Below are 15919 nucleotides of genomic sequence, written 5' to 3'. Positions count from 1 at the left end.
CTTGTAATACAAAGTGTGTTGAATCTCAGCCCTGCTTTCAAGTTCATATTAAAATCAACACAACCGCGTGCTTCATAACTGGAGCTGGACCATGCCATTGGGGCGTGATCACCTGGAGTTGAGCACCACAGTCATCCCAGGTCGTCGGAAAGTTAGGCGAGGAGGCGACGGAAGTTGTAATGTGGAAGGGGCGCCGGGGTGGCCGTACCTGTACTCCTGTGTGGCATGCATGAGCAGCGCCGCGAAGGTTGGCCGGCCGAGAAGGTCCGCCCGCACGGCGAACCGCTCCACGGGCCCGCCCTCCTGCTGACACTCACCGGCACATGCCCCTCTGGCACCAGCGCGCCGCCGTGGACGTAATCTAAGTAGAGCTCCCCGGGCACGTCCGCGGCGGCGGCGACATCGGGGATCCTGGCAGACGGTGCCGAGTCACGGAACTCCCCATGGCGTTCCCGAGGACGAGGCACACCGGGAGGAGGTCGCCCTCCCTCGTGATGCTGCCCCACCCTTTCTCCATGTCGACGACCAGCGAGGAGGGACTTGAGGGAGGGTACTGGGAAGAGGAGGAGTCCATGGCGACCGAGGAGGAGGTGGAGGAGGAAGCAGCCAGGCGATGTACTGTCGCGCGTCTCATCTGACCCGTGGGAGGCGGCGGCGGGGGAGCAGGTCGGGGTACCCTGGGGAATTGGAAGATGGAACGAGGGACGAGCGATACACGAGGGATGCTTTGTGATGGGCCTGGCCCAACTTGGTGGAGCGACGACAGAAGCTAGCAGAAAATGAGGACGAAAGCTAGCAGAAAATGAGGACGAAGAACGTATTGGCAGAATAAGGAACCAATTTAGTCTTTTTAAGTAGTAGAGAAAGCACCGTCGTGCAGATTTAAAGGAGCTCCCTAGATCCTGCCATGCCTCTATGCTAGAACTCTAATTTTCGCCATATATCATGGTCCTAAGTTTAAATTAATCATGCATATATTTATTTCTCAAAACCACAATTAAATTATCAATATTTAATGAGTTAGTTTTATTGGCAGATTTGCCGAAGAAAGATCTTGTTATGGCCTAGGTTGGATGTGATATATATCTGGTGAAATTCACTAACGATCTTTTGTTACAAAATGAGAGTTGTTTATTAGTTTGTAAATCTACAACTCACTCACATCTACATGTGTTACAATCATATATTTTAGAGCTTGTTAGATAAAAGATATTTTGTTGTTATTTAAAGATCTCCAAGCATGTGTGGGCATGGATGGTAGGCAATAATTATTAGTTAAATGGCATGACGGAAATAGATTAAGAAAATCAACCTTGTTGTAAAAATGAGAATAGATGTATTTCCTCCCTCCCAGAAACATGTTTTAGAATCAAAATTTAGATGTATCTAGATCAGGGTTTTCCCGAGCCGGTATTTTTTATATTTGGGCAGAAACAGGTTTTACCGGTTACCATCGAAAACAAATAATACTGAACGAAATTTTCCTGTATTCAAATAATTTTCTAAATGTTTTTTATAAAATTTTGAAAAAATAGTAAATTTGTTTGGCAAATATTGGCCGATATTTAGATGGTATTTCTGGAAGATACAATTGCCCACATGTATTTTTTTTCCTACCAAGAAAAACTCATAAACAATATGCTAAATAATGTCATATATATCTAATTTTAGACAAATCTAAGAGATGTTGCATAGGATGGGTAGACTGCAGTATATGACATACATGACAGTTTTCTTGTTTTTTAAGATACCATGATTTTTTTTTGTGTTCATGGAGGATGCCATTCATAACATGGTTCGGTCGGTCTCCTTCTCACGTGTTATAGTTCGTACACAATCTTTAAATCTCCTTCTCAAACGGACGAAGGTTCATGTTACATAAAACCATTAAATCCTAGCCGTACATTTTAGATCTAACTGACAAAATAATTAGAATGATGTGGTTTACCGTGGCGCCTCTATTTCCGACCACGTATTGTGCATTTCTCTTAATGTGAGAAATATATCGTTGGTACTTATTTGTGAAGATAGAAAATTGTTAGTCTTTGCATCCAGTATAAACGAAAAGGGCATGCTGAAAACTCCCACAAAGTATTTCTAGGCATCTGTTTTCTTTCTATTTTTACACAAGGGGGTTGATTTAAACCTAGCACCTCCTGGACTCAAGTGAAGATACTCTACCGACACTATAAATATTATGCTAAAATCCTGCTTGTTTAATATAACTAATCGCCTTTAATTTATAGATACATGATTAGCATCTCTCTTATAAAACACTATACTGACGAACATATATGTAGTTTGTATAGGAGATTAGATCGCCATGTTGACATTAGTATTTATGTCATGTGATATCCTCATGCAAGGTTAAAGTTTGAATATTCCGTTGTTTCGCCTTTCATATGAATGGAAAGTATTTTTTTAGAATCAAATGGATGTAAAGTTACCGGTGCATTATTGTTAGACCATGCTTAAATGCGCTTACACAAAACTATTGATACTGGTGCACTAAAAATAAGGTACACATGATTAATAAAACTACAACGATCAATTGATTAATACAACCGACTCTCGGGCACAAAACATGCTCGATTACAACGTGAACCCTGAAGTGATGTGGAAGTATACAAAAAAGAAATTCTTAGCAAAAGTGTGGTGGGCAATTTGATCGATCAAAACTATCTTCCCTATGTAGCATGTACTCTTCTTACCATAAATTTCTAATTAAATCCAGCAAAAAGTTCTTAGCACACTTTAAATAATTTGGAGACTCCACATGGTTTAAAACAAAACTGTGACACGTTTCCTTTATATACAAATAGTGAAAAACAGGCCTACAAAGTTATAATTACGTAATTAATATTTTTATCAAATAATATGTAACTGCTAAATTAATTTACGTGATGTGGCTTAACGTGGTGGTTCTATTAAACAGGTGTACAAAAGTATTTCCGCTTATATACATGGTACGGTGAGATGAGTTTTTTTTGGAAAGGAATACAGTAGGGGAAGCCCCTACAGTTGTTTTTTTAAATAATAAGAACCTAATTCTGCGTCCTTGGGAATTTGAACCTGGGTGGCTAGGTTGTACATCCACTTCCCTAACCGAATGAGCTAGGCTCACTACTTGTGATATGAGTTGCCCTCCATATTTGATACATATGATTTTTTATGGAACGTGTCAAACGTAATTACACAGTTACGTGAATATTAGTTTTTTGTTAAATCATAGCAGTAAATTTAAGATCTAACATGTAAAATAATACCGGTGATGTGGATTAACGTGGTATCTCTATTTTAGACCTCCGTATTGTGCTTTTAGTATATAATTTTATCAAATAATATTTAACTGCTAAATTAATTTAGGTGACGTGGCTTAACGTGGTGGTTCTATTAAGCATCCATATATTGTTTATATAGTATATAAGAGTACGTCATTGATTAATATCTAAGATCACATGATATGTTTCACCAAGAGAAAGAAATTGATGAACCAATAAACAATGTCGTGTTCCGCTGTGGGCTGTTGATGTTTGATTTTGGTGGAAGGACTCAAATAGGGCAATGGCTCGAGCTAGCAAGAAGAAAAGGAATTTATTGAATAGAGCTAGAGAGTCCTAAAGATGCACGTCTAGGCAGGCTGACTATTTTAGTTCATGAGTCCTCCATATTTGATACATATGTTTTTTTATGGAACGTGTCTAACATAATTACACAGTTACGTGAATATTAGTTTTTTTTTAAATCATAGCCGTAAATTTTAGATCTAACAGGTAAAATAATTCTGGTGATATGGATTAACGTGGTATCTCTATTTTAGACCTTCATATTATGCTTTTAGTATATAATAGATTAGACAGCCTCACATTTACATACGTTGCCAACATGCCACTAACAATCGTGACCTCCACACAACCTAATTATTATTTGGAGGAAATTCTGCCTTTTATCCTCCAATTCTGCATTGGTGACACATATTTCTCATTAGTGGAACTTCTACAAAATATCCTAATTAGGAGACTTTTAAAGCGGGATTTACCCCTATTTAGCATCTTGCTTCTTGTTGCTAGATAGAAGTGACATGTTACGTCGATGTGGCACAATAAGATGTGTATAGATCAGCTGTCATCGATGATCATGTGCTGGCTTCTTTGATCCATTTGTTCCATTATCGTCGTTGTCTTGATATTTAACCCATCATCATCTCACACCTTGCCCAATTTACACGCACTAGAAAATGAGAGTCCAAAGCTTGTTAAAGAGGTCATATGTTGACGGATTTTCAATAGTGTAACAAATCAATAACAAAGGTTAAAAATTGGAATCACCCTGTTGCCTACTAGTGTGCATGGGACTGCAGTTTAGTTAATTTCAATTTCGATGGTTCTAATAAACAATTAAGCTGTGATTTTTTCTTATCAGTATGGCGTCTCAGGATATTCCGCACACCAAGTACTACTTAACAAATTCCACTGGGAGCTAGCAAGCGATGACTATAGTGATATACGTTAGTAAAGAATTAGATGGCTTCGGTCAGCTAACACAAACATAATTAACAACCGAACTTTGAAATCAATTAACCGCTTTGCAATTAACAACTTTCTTGACGCCATGGTTGATCCTAGGCCTAGCAGTATTGGCCGTGGATTGGCTGCTGGATTGATCGTACGTGGATGTATGTGTACGGGCGGCGTCACAGGTTAAAAGTTTGAAATTATTTATCCGTCATCAACTGTTACCGTAGAGCAAAGCGAAGCCGAGCGTTCTAGGCAGTAGTTGCATAGTAATATTAAGTAATGTGTAGTCATCTTTGGGTCGCTTTGACAGGTACTGCTAAACTTGATATTCCATCTCTACAACAAAGTTGACAAAATTAATCAACCAGGTACTGAGAAGATACGTGGAAACTACCAGCTGATGCTGATCGTTGATCCGTAAACTACTTGTGTGAGTTTTGCTAAGTGTGCAGCTGTGAAGGAACACTTTAAATAAGTAGGCAGATTCCGTTTTGAATAGAGAGAACACCTTTGTCGGCCTAGTTGGAGCTGACATGTAGATATCAAAGCAAAGTCGAGGTGTCGACTGTCAGCCGATCACCGTATATCATATGACGACGCAGGGAACGTCACATTCCTACTCTAAATACAAAGCATTGTTTTTTTATAATGCAAAGATTTATATATGGTGCTAATTCGACCTTGATTTATGAGTATACAATTTGGTCCTTAACGTAAATGTTTGTTATCGATCTGGCGGACTTGTCGCAAGCACGGTGATAATTTAAACACCACGAAGGGCCGTCAGTTAACACCTCAACGTCCCGAATCCGTTGACATTTTAACGGCCTGAATCTCGTCAGTTAACTAACCTGCCAAACTGCCGATGAACGAGATGGAACGGAACAGAACGGTACAACAATGATGTCAGACTCGCGTGGTCGTCAAGCCAAAGAGAGCCTCAAAAGCTGATATCAAAAGGTGATATATATGCCTTTCTTTGGCTTGGCTTGAGAGTTATCTATGGATCCTCATCAGACTCCAAGAACGTACACAGTTGCACTACATTAATCTGATCAACCCCACTGGCCGCTTAAATTATCTGAATCTTGATTGGTTCTAACCAAAGTTTGCTTTCTTGCTTTCCCCCTTTCCCAGCCGAACGCAGCAAGTTTCATGCAGAGTGGAAACTTTAGCCGACATCCATGCAAACGGTTAATCTTACGTGCGTTATATATTCGGAAAAACGCTATCTCGGTCTAGGTGAAATGAACCCATGTAGTTCGTAGGAAAGAATTGGAGGGGAGACACACCTCCAAAAAAAAAAAATTTTGCGCCCCCCAAATGTGAAAAGGTTTGCCGAATGAATATTATATAAGACAAATTCATTGTCAACATTGTGCACGATTGCAATACAAATAGTTCAAAACATGTGATTTTAAGCGGTAGCTGTTCATAAGAATCGTGATAGTTAAGGAAATAATCATCAATTGAGTGTATAATTCATGACTAGGAAATATCCAATAACTAACCTCCAATGCAGCATTATTCGTTCTACACAAGTTGCCAGTGTCCCCAACTTGGCTAAGACCATTCTTCTTTAAATATGATTTTCACTCCAACAACTTAATCATATCCAGATTTCTCCCTCATGTAAGAAAATTCTGCTCACTATTAAGGTATGCAGAAAATAGTACTATCAAAGTGATGTTCAGTAAATCCATATGTTTCCTCTGGAAACAAACTGAGAAAAAGCAAAGTCTAGCAATATCATATAGCACTGTCCTAACTTGTACCATCACGAACATGACAGAAGTTGCGTCCAACTCCGTTTAATGACCGGTTTACAAACGAAGCTGGTTCTGTCCAATTGCTTCTATGTTCGATCTATTTGTACACCCCATTCTGTCTTTATTTCGAAACAAAGTGTACCACACAAGTACTGCTAGATTTCACTAATCTGTAGATGCCCAGATCAGTCTCCCTTGTTGGATGCAATCCCTACTACCGGTAAAGCTTCTTCCCAATAGAGTTCAGGCTTCCATATCTACAGGTTTATCATATAAACAGGGCGCGCTTCTGCCCCATTTTGTATACTGAATAATGAAACAACAGGTAACACTATTCTACGCTCCTATAATAACATGAACAAACTATGGATAGAGATTTAACAAAATATAGACACATATTCTTCCCCGATTCTCCAAACCATGTCGTCAGTGGAGGCTCAGGCTGGTAGTGGCTGGAAGGCAGCGGCGGCGAGCAGTGGACGGTCGAGCGCGTCTCCGGCGACCGGCCAGATCCGACCGACTGCCTCCGGGGCCAGGGGAGAGGAAGAGGAGCCTCAGGGGAGGGGTGAGCCAGGGGATGAGGGGAGTGCCGACCGGCCAGAGGAGATTAGGGGTATGAAGATTTTTTGTCAAATTTCTGGGTGGGCCACGGCCCCCCGGCCCACCCGCTACGTCCGTCCATGCCCGGTAGAGAGACGATATCAATTCAACCCTTTTGAATTCAATGCCGACGTAGCTATCACGTACTACAAGCTAGAATTTCCACCAGAAATTGGACGATTAATTCAGAGTCCTGCCTAATCAGACCTAACCATCATGTGTCAAACAGTGGGTAAACAAGTCTATCTAGCCCTGACCAATACCGTTGAACCAAGGAAACTTACTAACCCTACCATGCATGGGTAGGCCAGCTTATTCCTCCATGTAATTACCAGTGAATTTACATGTCACCTAACCTACCATCACTACCCTGAGATTAATCAAGATGAATTACACGTAGGTCGAGTAGAACCGACAAAGGTGTGTTGTGAGCCGTAAAACATCTTAATTACCAATTGATTAAGCGCATAAAGAGCAACGAGAAAGAGATCATACAAAAGGCAGTAGTAAAGAACACAAGTGAGAGGAGGACGTCCGGACACCTGAGAGGGCCGGCACCACGTTTTCTGTTAGCTAGACTTCGTCAATTTCAAGATTTGATCCGCCAGCTCAGTCTTCCGGAGATGCTCGTAGGGTGAGTGTATACGCGTGTATGTGAGCGTTAGCGTTTGTATTGTGTTTCTCAAAAAAAAAAACTCATAGGGACTCGTCGGTAAGGAAAGAGAGACATGCATACGATCTATCTTTGCCACGGGCAAAGCTACGCATCTGGTACTACTCCACAAATGATTACATATCATGTTGCCCAAGATAATAGGAGGGTAAAATTCCAGACCAAAGCATTACATGATGTAGCAATAACAGTCCACCTCTTCATCCAACCCAGCTAATGTCATTTGCAGCTTCCGTATATCCTAGCCCAGACGCATGCTGACCAGTTCCATGGATCATTCTCGTTACCCAATCGGCAACAAGACCAGATGGATCGATCAACAGATCACCGTGGATCGAGAGACGACTGCGAGGTCACACTGCTGAGTGTAAATGTAAATACAGGACACGTCGCGCTGCACGTAAACTACGTAGCTACGCTGGAACTGTAAGGATCACACAAAATGGCAGCTGACCTCGTCAGGAAACATTTCCCATATCGACCAAACGATCGCGGGTGGTGTTGTGATGTTTGTCATCGTCAGATAACTTAGTTACCCTGATCTTCAGGGCTCCTAGTTGGAGGTCAGACGGTGCCGGCCTGGCAAAGACCCGCTACTGAAAGAACATGAAGCTAGTCCAGAATTACAGAGTTTTAGCCTCACGTACCTGATCAAGAACTATAATCCTACTTATTACTAGCTGCGCTGCTTCGTTCTAAGCCGGTCGACTCCAGCTAAAACGATACAGTTAGGCAGACGTAGCGTATCACAGAAATGTATCGATTGAAGTATAGAACAAAACTGAGGATGGGTGCTGTCCATGCCACATTGATGCCAGCTGCTAATTCGAACAAACCTGTGTCGATCATGGTCGAAATTAAGCCAGCCAGATCCGTGGAAACTGCAAGATACGGAGTGCCGTGTAAGCCATTTGATGTGCTCTCATAAGTATCACTGCTGCTTCTACTTCAGTACTCCTAGTGGTATAGTTATGATCTTCCACCTCCGACCGATATTACTATTATATTTGGTAATTAGTTAAATGGAGTAGATAGACAATCTAAGTCTTTTATTTGGATTGGGGTTTCTGCTGTTGGTCTATTTGGAGGGTTAGAAATGATATAATTTTTAATAAAAAACCACTTTTCATTTCTTGCAGGTTATTCATATGGTCTCCCACTGGGTTCAGCTTTGGGCACTACTATCTCCAGAGGGGCAGCGGGATGCCATGGTTTTCGGATGCACACGGCTCCTGATGGTCGCTCAGAATATCTTGTGCCAAACTGGTTGGCGACATACTAGAAGGCAATATTGATGTGTACTCATAGTATGGGCTGTTTTAGATGGTTGATTTTTGTATCAATCCTCGGTGATGCCTGAGTTGTAAACGATACTAATTTGAACCTTTTCTAATAAACGGCCGTGTGCATCATCATGATGCAGAAGCTGGGGTATACCCCCATTTCGAAAAAAAACTCCTAGTGGTATAGTATGGACAAAATGGAGTGCTGTTGTGCATGATTAACTAGTGCTACTTGCTTGGTTATAGTACTGGAAGGGTGGGTACGTCAGACTTCAGAGATCTTCAGGAGATCGATCGACGCATGCCGATATCCAAGGTTGGTATCGCTAGAAAACAGAGGAGTTAAGGCCCTATAGTCTTGCTACCCGTGATTAATTTATCATGGATCACAAACAAAAAGGGGCTAATCATAGTCCTCGCTGAACATCTTTAACTGATTGTTATTTGTTAATGCGAGCACGAGTGCAGGATTGTTTTTTTTTTTTTTGAGGGAACGCAGGAGAGCTGCGATTTCATTGATAGAGGAAAAAGAGTTACAGGGAACTCAAAGTACAAAATGTTACAAGAAGGGCCCCGAAAGGTAGCCCGGGCACATGCGACTACTCTCGCACTCTAAGATGCCGGCAACCCGCCAACGCCCAACACGAACGCTCATCTATAATATCGCCAAGGACCTCCGCCGGTCGACGCTCGCGGGCCCGGAAGATCCGGTCGTTACGCTCGCGCCAGATGGCCCAAATGACCAGGAGAGCGATAGACTTGCAAGCCTTGACCTCCGTTGGCGCGGCAGCTGCAAGGGAGGCTAGCCAAGCCGACAGAGGGCCCGGAGAGCAGGTCCCCGGCCGGAGAGAGGCAAGGCCGAACCGGGAGGCCACCAACGTCCAAAGGTTGCGCGACCATGGGCACTCGACGAGGAGGTGCTCGGCCGTCTCGAGGTTGCGCCAGCAAAGGGGGCAGAAGTATGAGTTTGGCCATTGCCTGGCCATCAGACGAGTGCAGGATTGTTGTATAAGTGACAGCCGACTTCTCCTTTTGTCGGTGGGTCGATAGGGCATATGAAATCATGTATACATTGGCACCCAAGCGTGCACACCACTGCCCGTCGCTCGAGTTTCAGCAAGATGGAAAGCGATAGGAGTACTACCTCACATGACATTTTGGATCAACAAGCTCAACAATAATTTCGAAGTAGTGTCGAGATGTTGTCAGAAAATTAGAATTTTCTATATGCTGGCAAGTAGGTTGATGCTGGTTCATGAACATGGGGATCGATCTCTTTTCAGCACGCTATCCAAGGTAGAATCCCTCGCAGATTGTTTAATCTAGATGAGATTAAGGGCTCCTTTGATTTACAGGAATTGCATAGGAATTGTGTAGGATTTGAATCCTACAGAAAAAAATTCTACATATGTTGTTTGATTTATCGGAACTAATTCTGTATGAACCTTGTAGTGTAAATCCTATAGAAAAAATATGAGATCATACCTCATGGAAAATTTTCTTTGCTACAATCAAACACGCTTCATTTTCAATAGAAATCAAGTAGCCATAACATTCCAATCTTATACTTTTTTATTCCTATGATTTTTCTATTATGATTCAAAGGAGCCCTAAAGCCTTTCACAATGATAGGCAAAATACTTATGCGTCGTCATAGTTAATGAGGAGAGATACTGACTTTTGTCAAAGTCCTAAGCAAAAAAGAGTGGTTAATCCAATTACATGCATAGATATCACAAAATTATTAAATATAGAGATGACCCTTATGATACAATACATTGGGCTATTCTCTCTTAACACACACCACTACCTACAATAGCGCACTAAGATTACAATTTATTGTATAAGGCCTAACCTGTCCTAATTAATTAGTTGTGCTATATAATTTTTTTATATGCCTCAGGACTGCAGATTAGATAAATTTTGACTGTATTGACTGTAGTAAAGTGATGCTGTGGTTCCTTAGTATGACGTCTCAGGATATCCCACACACGAGGTACTACTACTTGACAATTCCACGAGTGAAATGCACGAACAGTCCTGGAAGCCACAGGTGGTGTCTGAAACGGTCCCTAAACTCAGAAAGTGTACCAATATAATCCTGAAAGTTGTTATGGATGTCTATATACGGTCCTGGATACGTATAACGGTGACATGGCAGTGTAGCAGACACACGACGGTGCCCCAGATGTCCTACGAGCCACTGACTAACAGGTCCCATTCCAAAATATAATTACCTTTATTGTATCAATCATAGAAGTTACAGATTAACGGGCAAACACACATGCCAAAACTTCCTGCCGCCCCGGTGTGTCTGCCGCGAGGAGGTCGGGCACGTGCAGCTGAAGCGCGACGTTCACTCCGAGCGCCTCGCCGGACCGGACTCGGAGGTTGTGCCGGAGCGCGTCCAGAAGTCCATGTCCTTGCCTCCCCTCCACGGAGTTGAAGTGGAACGGAATGTCGAACGCCTCGGCCTCCCTGACCAGCATGTCCTTGCGATCTACTGCATCGCGTTGGCGGTCTGGCAGGTGAGTAGCGGCGGAGCCGCCTCCCGGCGAGGCAGGGGCAGCTGCCGCTCAGCCGAAGTATCAGGCTTTGCGCCTTTGTTCTTTGCCCAGGCTTTGTGCCTTTGTTCTTTGCCCATGCTGTAGTAGACAATCCTCTCCTTGTATATCTGAATTCCCGAAATAACCTAAACCGCTCCCCCCGTCCCCCCGTGCGGCGGCGCTGCGCCGCACCGGGGCTCCACCTGCCGCCGCCCGAGTACCCTCCCCTCACGCCCTCCCTTCCCTACGCCGCCGCTGAAGGCGCTGCCGGGCAAAGCTCGCGTGGTGTGGCGGCGGCGGGGCTCCTGCTGGTCGCGGCAGGACTCGGCGACGGCGGCGCTCTCTCTCGGGCCTTGCGGTGGTGGTGCGTGGCAACGGCGGCCGGAGGTGCGGCGACTGGCGGTTGGCTGGCAGATGGCGGTGGGGTGGTTGGGCTCGATCTGGACCCGCATGGGCCTGGAGGGCCCCGAGCTCCTGCACCATGTTGTTCCGGCGCGGGTTGCATCGATGGTCTGCGGCTCTGCCCGCATCACTTGGGCGTCGGGGCGGCGGCTCTGCCCGCATCACTTGAAGACAATCCGAAAACCCAACTCAGAGCAGGAGACAAGGTTTGCCAAAGAGCAAGAGGCAGCCCGAAAAGATGTCGAGCGGGCGTTTGGCATCCTCCAAGCTGGTTGGGCTATCGTCAGACACCCTGCCAGAGCCTGGGATGTGCAAACTCTGTGGGAGGTGATGACCGCTTGTGTAATCATGCATAACATGATTGTTGAGGTAGAGCGGGATGATTCACTCTTTGATAATGACTGGAAGGGCCAGGGAGAGTTGGTTACTCCTCAAGGTGGTCCGACATCATTCCAGGATAGGATATTCTTCATGCATACCATGAAATTCGAGATCTAGCTGTACACAACCAGCTGCAGGCTGATTTGATCGAGCACATGTGGCAGCATGTAGGCAACAATGCTGCAAACAACAATGATGATGGAAATCCCGAAGCTAAAGCATTTGTAACGTTTTTACATTTTATTTGAATAATACTTTATCATTGATTACGTGGACAATGTATTGTATAATAAATTTTGAGCATTTGAACCATTTTCTATATTTTCTATAATTTATTTGACGTTTATAGTCAATTTACAAGCAAAAATATACAATACGGCGGCGCGACCCATTTCTGCAGCGTTGGCGCACCGCGCGATCCAAACGGACGCGCGGACGCGGGGCCCCGTCCGCACGTCCGCTCGGCTACCCAAATGGCCCAAAACGAACGGCACAGCACGTCCGTTTGGATCGGGCCCCTTGGAGATGCCCTTACTATCCGTATATGTGCCGATTAGAACGGTTTGACCGGGCGCGTGGCCGTTTTGGGTCCACCCTGGTGCGCTATCGTGGGTCCACTGTGCTACCACATCATTGATTCATTGCTATACATATTGATGATCGTATGTAGACATCAGGAACAATTTTCAGGACTGTGGTGGTACATTTTCTAAGTTCCAGGACCGTCTTAGACATTACAGATGACTTCCGGGACTGTAGATGCATTTCACTCTAATTCCACTATGGGAGCTAGATAGCGATGTCTAGTACCACACATGTATAGATTTAGATTTCATAGGCCGGCTAAGAGAAACATATTAAGAACCAATCTGGCCAAGCAATTTATAATTAACAGCTTTGATATCAGCAGCACCGGCATTGCGGCCGTGGATTGGCCAGCTGTCTGATTGATCGTACGTTGTTGTATGCGTACTTGTATAAACAGTTGTATTCTTCGCAACTATCACCGTCGAGCAAGTCCAGTCGTGTGGTCCGAAGGGAACAGCTTGATTTTGGTTAATCAACTTTTACAACAAAATTGACTAAGTGTGATCAGCTCTGGGGAGTTAAAACTACCGTGGAAACCATGTATACCAATGCGGTAGCTCATCGTTGTTCCGTAAGCAACTATGTATACCAATGCGGTACTCCATTGTGACTCTAGTTGGAGCCGACTTGTCATAAATATCGAACAAATCGAGACGGCTCCATCAGCGCATATCATATCACGACGCAAAACATCCCATTCATCTCAGATTAAGTTAGTACACAATTTACCAATAGTACTAACTTGACCGTGATTAAAAGATTACAGCTTTACCAAAATGGGTGACTGGTCCTCGCCGTGTGGGCATCTCCAGCGGCGCGACGGATTTCGGACGTCAAAATTATCCGCGGGCGTCCGTTTGCATCGTCTGGCGGACGCCAAAATGACCACGAGCGGCGAAATGTTCGTTTGCGTCGGGGGCTACCTCTAGCGGCCCGACGCATTTTGGACATGCAAGTGTTTTTTTGATGCTACTTCTTTTCATTTTTGTTGAATGAGCAAGTTTAAACCCGAAAAAGTAGTACTCAATGATGTCATGTTGCTCCAATCGAATAGATTATAGCCTAAACAATTCACTGGATACTTCAATCGAATAGATTCAAACATATTTAACATACAAAGAAGAACAAATTAAAAAACATATAAACTAAAACTAATTTTTGGCCTTCTTGTTAGAAGGCCCTGCCTCGTTGTCCAAACTCCTGCACATCTTGCTTGTCACCTCCTTGTCGGAAGAGGAACTGGAGGACGACGCGCCCGTATAGGAGTTCAAACTGGAAGAAATGACGTCTTCATCGTCGTCGTCGGTGAACGGACGACGACGCGCCGCCCGCGCCAGCGCCCTTGCCCGGGCCCTGGACTTCTTCCTTGCCGCCGCCTTGTCGTCCGCCGCCTCCTCTGCCTCCAACCGGGCCAACTTGGTGTCGGAGTCCTCCTCCTCCTCCTGCCCATCCTCCTCGTCCTCGGCATCGGTGCCAGCGTCGCCTCCATCCTCCTCCTGGCCTTCGCTGGCATTGCCGCCTCCGTCCTCTTCCTTCTCACTCGGCGTGGAGGCAGGGTCGCTGGGCGTGGAGCCCGGATAGCTTGGCATCGCAGGGGATTCCCACCAATGCAGAAATCCGGGCGACTTGCTCTCGCTCTCCGAGTCGGACGGCAGTGTGTAATCGCTCATGGCGTGCCGGTGTTGGAGAAGAAGAGGAAAATGAAGAAAAAGGAGACGGTTGAACTTGAATTACCGTAGACGCAGCGGTTATAATCTGCGAGAATTAACTGCGGCGTGTATAACGAAGAGACCGGCGGTTGCTCTTTCGCGACGGTTTGGCGGGTTGATCGGCCACGCGCGTTGGTGAATTCCAGGCCCGTGGGCTTCCATCACCTAATTAAACTCTAGTGTGATGGACCGATGAAGCACGCCAGCTGTGGACAGTACCGGTAGACAGAGACTGGACAGTGGACTTATGGAGCAGACTGGTTTCAGTGTGCCCGTACACCGAGGACGAGGGACGACTTTGACGATGACGATGGTTCTGTTGAAGCCTGACTTTGCTTCCCAAGAGACAGAGACAGCTCTCTTCGTGCAGACCAATGACAGAGACAGTATTAATCAATCCCACTGCCATTCGGACATGCGCGTGAACACCAGGCTAATTAACCTAGTAGGAGCACACCACGAAGAGAGGAGCGTCATGGCGCGTCGCTCCACCTCTTCTTCGGCTCGCTCTCTGCCGCTAATGGTCGTGGCTCTCATGCTCATCTGCTGTTATGCGCCACTCTCGGACGCCCTCCAGATCGAAGGTAACATGAGCTCTTGTAACTCCACCATCGGGTGATTATATTGTAATGGGACAGAGCTGGCTTGTGTTTTCTTTTGGATTTATCATACGTATGTAGGGTTTGCCTACGTCTCAGGTGACTGAGATTTTTTTAAGTTACCTCAGAAAAGTGGAACTGCAGTGCAAAAAGATATGTAACTGGAACGAATTGCACTTTTCTGGCAGAAATGTGCAATTGCACTTTTCAGCCAGAAATATGTAACTCATGCACATTTTTTTGGGAGTAGGTTCTTCAAGTTTGATTTTGCGATGCAGCTGATCCATACGGGAAACACTGGGGATGGAGGCCTCCGCCGCCGCAGGGCCGGGGGCCGGTTCACTCGTGGTGTTCGGGGTGCGGCCGCGTCTTCGTTCCTCTGGCCGCGCCGCCGCCACCAGCGACGACCACCGCGGCACCGCAAGACCCTGCACATCGGCAGGGACGCGGCCGTCGTCTCTTATCCAACGGAAAATGGTCGCCGTAAGACTCAGTAGTACTGTTTAATCTACATGTACTACACGTTTTGGGCATTATCCCGTTTATGCAATAAAAATGCATGGAACATTCAGATCAGACGGATAAAGATATTGAACTATTATTTGAGAAGTTTATCTTGGAATCCCGTGGTCTGTCTCCGGTGGCTGTCCAGTCTGAGCCTTGCTTCGGTGTCCCCTCCCCCCCCCCCCCCCCCCCCCCAAGCCCACCACGGTAAGTTACTGAAAAAGTCAACATAACTCTTGGAAGTTTTAAAATTTGGACAGTAACCCCTCAACTTTAAACTGGTACGTATTCCGAAAATTATGTAAAACGAGGCAATTGAACCCTGGACTCGGGTAAGCTACTTTGGAG

General features: G+C 45.0%; 1 long non-coding RNA gene across 1 annotated transcript; it reads left to right on the top strand.

Moving 5' to 3' along the window:
- Positions 1-14858: 14858 nt before the first annotated feature.
- LOC127338056 (uncharacterized) lies at positions 14859-15685 on the top strand. The gene is made up of 2 exons (XR_007874177.1): positions 14859-15052; positions 15346-15685. It is a non-coding gene; the product is annotated as an uncharacterized lncRNA (long non-coding RNA).
- Positions 15686-15919: the final 234 nt, after the last annotated feature.

The sequence above is a fragment of the Lolium perenne genome, chromosome 3 (genome assembly GCF_019359855.2).
Source record: "Lolium perenne isolate Kyuss_39 chromosome 3, Kyuss_2.0, whole genome shotgun sequence".
In the NCBI taxonomy this organism is placed as follows: Eukaryota; Viridiplantae; Streptophyta; class Magnoliopsida; order Poales; family Poaceae; genus Lolium; species Lolium perenne.
This window is presented reverse-complemented; position numbering and strand designations above follow the sequence as displayed.